Source organism: Babylonia areolata, chromosome 24 (genome assembly GCF_041734735.1).
Source record: "Babylonia areolata isolate BAREFJ2019XMU chromosome 24, ASM4173473v1, whole genome shotgun sequence".
Taxonomy (NCBI): Eukaryota; Metazoa; Mollusca; class Gastropoda; order Neogastropoda; family Buccinidae; genus Babylonia; species Babylonia areolata.
The window spans coordinates 22,843,293-22,849,292 of record NC_134899.1 but is presented as its reverse complement, the minus strand read 5'-3'; positions in this window follow the sequence as shown (position 1 = coordinate 22,849,292).

The following is a 6,000-nucleotide window of genomic DNA, read 5'->3' as shown; positions in this document are numbered from 1 at the left end:
CAGAATTACAGATGTAGTCCTTTCATGCTACATCATCAATTTTCATTTATATATTTCGATTATATATATATATAATATTTGTAATTGCAAATGTTCATGTTGTCACACAGGGTACAAAATCAAGAACGATTCGATGCCATGTCATTAGCATGAATACTATCTTTCATTCCACTCTCTATCTCTGTCTGTCTGTCTGTCAGTCTGTCTGTCTCTCTGTCTCTCTCTTGTCAACGTTATTACCGTGTGTGTGTATTTAACTAACACGGGTCAATAGGATCGAGTCCTTCACTTGTATATTGGCTACCGGGCCTTTTAATGACTCGGGTGTACACATGCGAACATTTTTAGCAGCGTAAAGGGGTTTCTAAGTCCACGTTGATGTGGAAAAATTCTTTACACTTAGCACACATTGCGCATGCGCAGCAAGGGCGCGGTTTAGGCGAATGGGCAACCAATATTTGCCAGAGATCAATATAGATTATTAGAGACAAATGATCGATACTTGCTAAGTAAGTTGAAGCTTTTTACTTTTGTGTTTGTTTCCTATGAATTTCCTGTGGACTAGAATGGAGTGTGTAGAGAAACGCGCGGGAACAACATGTGAGCTGTGAAAGCCCCAATACAAACACACCACTGCATCGGCGTGAAGCAATTTTTTTTTAATGATAACAACATGAGGCAATGCCTTCATGGCTTTCGTGTGATTCCTGTTCAACAACTTCAAAATCGATAACGGGGAGTGGACGGTGTGGGGGTTGGGGTTGCTACTAGTGCTTAACACACACACACACACACACACACACACACACACACACACACACATATATATATATATATATATATATATATATATATATATATATCCAAATTGTACGTTTGCTCAGCATCAGAAACGAGTGTTTGTTTCTGAAGTGCATAGTGTGGAAGGGAACAGGAAATGAATAAGAATTCGTGATATCTCACATGCAGACAGCTCTTTGTTGAAAGCCTAATTCTGACTTCATCGTCAGAGGTAATTTGACCCCAACTTTTCTTTCGTCTTGAAACGTGCTGTCGCAAATAGCAGATGCGAGCGATCGTTATAGCAAGCATGTTGAATATCATATGGAAGAAGATTATAGATTATAGGGCATGCCTCATACGAACAAGTACTTAGACTCAGCATCATTTCGGTATCACGGATTACCTGACTTGTGGCGAGTCACACTCTTCGACTTCGTCGCCTGTCTGGGTTCACAACATATCGCTGCATGCAAAATACTTCTGCATTTTGTAATCATTTAGCATTTTGACAGCTCTGTGTATTGTTTAGCTGAGAGGTGTTTAAGACATCGTGTTCATCGCTCTGCGTATATTGATGGCAGCAAATGGCACTACATGTGCTATCAGTTTCAATGTTTGATCGCCGTTGGTCAAAAACACACCATGGGTCACACAGCCACAAAGAAAAAGTAAGCAACCACAAGTCATGATAAAGTATGGGTATGATAGCCAGCAACAGGATATATTTTTTCATGGGCATATAAACGGAACAGAAACATTTTCGTTTCTTTCAGCATTGCGTCTGTCAATATTACTGGAAAGGTCTGGCAAGGATATCAAGGCTTGCTGTGTGGAGTACACCCAGGAAACGTGACACGTGTGAAGACAGCCTAAGCTCGTTTATGTAACATAGCCTGGAAGTCGTGCATGCTGACGTACGTATCCTGTAGCTCTGACGTCTTCAGATGACTGCCTCTCTCCTACCCCCCCCCCCCCCCCCAACCCCCATCCTGTCCCCCGCCCCCACACTCTCTCTTCTCCACTGTTCACCCACTTTAAACTTGAACACGTGGATATACATGTGCACGTACTCGCACGCATACACGCAGAAGGAGAGCGGAGGAGGAGGAAGAGAGAGAGAGAGAGAACGAACGAACGAACGAAATTGTTTTAATGAACTTTGGCCATGGGAGGAGGAAGAGAGAGAGAGAGAGAGAGAGAGAGAGAGAGAGAGAGAGAGGCGAAACAAGACAGGAGATGGATAAAGAATAAAGTGGAGACTGAGGGGAGGAGAGAGACAGAGACACAGTTACAGATGGACGGACGGACAGACAGACAGATAGATAGGCATATCAGAGACACAAGGACTATCATTTCAAAAGACCAAAGGATCATATTATTTCCATCAAATGTTCTTTGTGTTAAGTGCTATTTGAAAGCTTATTTCAAGCAACAAGACTTTAAAGAGAAAGGCAAGCTGTTCCATGAAGTTGCTCCTGAATAAATAAATTAAACTGATTTGTATGACATGATTTGGGGTCTTAGAAAAGAACGTTTGTGAATATGTCTAGTTTTCGTTCAAAATAAAAATCGGGATTGTTTTCTTTGGAGCCGATCTATTCAGTATACTGTATGTGTGTATACATTTGTTAAATAGGAGTATACTTTTGAATAGGAGGATTTTTTATTGTAAGGCTTGACATTTTGTTATCACCGCGGGTTTCCTGACTTGTGGTGAGTAAACACTTCGACTTCGTCAACTTCTTCGATCTGCGAGCATGTTTAGGTTCACACACACACTGTGCTGCATGCAAAACACTTCTGCATTTTGAAACTGAGTCATGTTTTGCGTTTTGATGTAGGTCTGTGTATGATTTCGCTCACAGTATCAAGTCGTGTTCAGTCATTGTGGCTGTGTGGAATCCAGCCAGGAAACTTGACAGTCTGAGGACAGCCGAAGCTCGTTTATACAGCATCGCCTGGGAGTAGTGCATGCTGACGCACGTATCTGGTAGCTCTGACGTCTTCAAATGATTGCCTCCCTCTTACCTCCCCCTCAACCCCCACTTCCGACCCCCCGACCCCCTCCTTCGCACACTCTCTGTGTCTCTGTTCGCTTAGCTGATCGGTATCGGTACATCGATATTTTTTTTTCTTTTTTTTTAATTTCTTTTTTTTTATCTGTTCATATTGTAGCTCGCCTGCCTTTGCGGGTCACGTGTATAAGGTGTACTAAGACTTATGTCGACCCCCAACCGTAACAGGCACGTTTTAAACTCGTGGATACACACATTCCCGCACAAGTATGCTCGCGCGCACACAGACACAGAGAGGGAGGGAGGGAAGGGGACAGAGAGAGAGAGAGACTGAGAGAAAGACAGAGTGAGAGAGAGGTGCGTGCGGTCCAGCACGCGCGCACGCACGCACACACACAAACATCTCTTGGTACCGCATACTAAAGGTAGTTGAATGAATACTATTTTTGCACACACACACACACACACTCACACACACACGCACGCACACACACACACGCACGCACGCACGCACACACACACACACACACACACACACACACACACACACGCACACACACAGTGCGAGAGCGAGGGGGTATAAAACACACGCGCACACGTGTGAAAGTCTAAGACCCTTAAAGAATCAATCAATACTCGCAGTGCCTGTCAAGGTACCTGTCATTGCGCTAATCGATGTCTCACTTACCGAATGCGGGCGCACATGCGTGTGAGTGTGTGCGTATAATTTATGAGCGCGCGCGCGCGCGCGCGCGCACTTATGTGTGTGTGTGTGTGTGTGTGTGTGTGTGTGTGCGTGCGTGCGTGTGTGTGTGTGTGTGTGTGTATGTGTGTGTGTGTGTGTGTGTGTGTGTGTGTGTGTGTGTGTTGTGGCTACGGGCGCGCGCGTGAACGCTAAAAAAAAAAAGAAAAAAAAAAAAGGTTTGGATTAGTGACTGACTGTGAGATCCGGTTTGGCAAGGCAGCCGATGAAATCAATGATGGTGCGCTGGCTGGACCTGAAATCGATGAGTACACGTGCGTATATCGGAGGTACAATGATTCACGTCCTCCGCTTGCTGTACTATACATCGTGTCTCCCCACCAGTCCTACGATGGCGGACAATGGAACTTTTACTCAAACACACACACACACACACAAACACACACACACGCACACACTCGCACGCACACACACACACACACATACATACACACACAAATACACAAACACACAAATACACACACACACACACACACACACACAACTCCTTTTGTTTCCTGCACATTACTGCATGAATTATGAATGAAACTTTCTTCAGTAAACTAATAATTTATTGTGAGCAAACGGTAGACTCTAAAACTGTGGCGCCCAATATTATCGTCCTGATCTTGTATGTGTGCGCGCGAGTGTGTGTGTGTGTGTGTGTGTGTGTGTGTGTGTGTGTGTGTGTGTGTGTGTGTGTGTGTGTGTGTGTGTGTGTGTGTGTGTATTGCATTGTATTTCTCTCTTTGTCACAACAGATTTCTCTGTGCACACACGCACACGCACACACACACACACATACACACACACGCACGCACGCACGCACGCACACACACACACACACACACACACACACACACAAGTCTAATGTATAGAATTCGTTTAAATGCCTTTCGTACAAAATTTTCTAAAAATATAAAATGTATATGCGGTAAGCAAATAACTGTAAGTCATCTAGTCATTCATTGTCCGAGCATAAGACCGTTAATTCCTAAAGATGTAGTTGATGACTTTTCTTCCAATATTTCATTAGCCACTGAAAAGATTTTGAATGATTATTCATTGCTTAGAATGTTTTCGGAAATTTTAAACTCCAGTCCAGTTGGTATCCTCCTTTGATGTGTTATAATTAATGTTGTTATTTATATTTACATTGTTATAGGTTAATACTTGTTGATATGCATATACATATTCTCCTTCCCATGACACCTCATTCAATACACACCACAATCTCTTTAGACCTTTTTCTTATAATATACTTTTCCTCTGTTACATAACATGAATTTTTTTTTTTTAATAAATTTTTTTTTTTTTACACTAATATTCACATGCATTCCCTTTCCTTTATCCACTTCTTTACTCCTTTCCGTCTAAAAACACTTATAGTGAATAGACGTTAAACTGAAGATAAAACACACACACACACACACACATACACAACTCCTTTTGTTTCCTGCACATTACTGTATGAATTATGAATGAAACTTCATGTGTGTGTGTGTGTGTGTGTGTGTGTGTGTGTGTGTGTGTGTGTGTGTGTGTGTGTGTGTGTGTGTGTGTGTGTGTGTGTGTGTCCGTCTGTCTGGATGTGTCTGTGTCTGTGTCTGTGTATCTCTGTGTGTAGATATGACCTCAGGTGATCGAAATAGGTTTATAAGAAAATCTTCAATTGGTTCCACAACTGAGACAATTAAATTTCAGGATTTTAGCAGAAAGCTTACATATAAAATAGTACATTTTTTGATCACCTGCTTAACATAACATGTATTTATTAAAACAAGAACAACAACAAACACCCCCCTCCCCTCAAAAAAATGAAACAAAGGAAAAAAATCCACACATAGGAAGAAAACGATCCTGACAACTATCCTGGGAATCTATTTCGTTTGACAAACAAACAAACAAACAAAAAAACAACAAAAAACAGTCAAACAACCCCCCGCCCCCCCGAAAAAAAAACAATGACAAAACCAAACGAGAAAAAAAACAAAAACGAACCGTAACAAAACAAAATAAAACCTTGACAAAATCGAATCAGTGGACTTGAAATTGCCCATCACCTTTCGGCAAGCATCAAAGGTTATATAAGACGTTAAGTCCTTTCATGAAAGAAGATTCGCAGTGCTAAAACCGCTAGAACGGATCCTTGAGGGAGGGAGAGAGAGATTTGATTTGATTTCATTTTATATTTTATTGAATAAACATACATGCTCATTTCAAGCAGCCCCGCTCCCAATGAATAAGTGTGATAAGAGAATTGAAAATTGGATTCGAGAAGCATTCACGCATCGACCTATACATACTTACACACATGTATATATACACGTATATGCACATATATACGTACGCGATGTATACGCATTCACATGCATACAGACTTTACAAATGCATGGATAGTTATAAATCGATGGATAGTTATAAATTTATAGCACACAATTGTTTTTTGTCTGTCTTTCA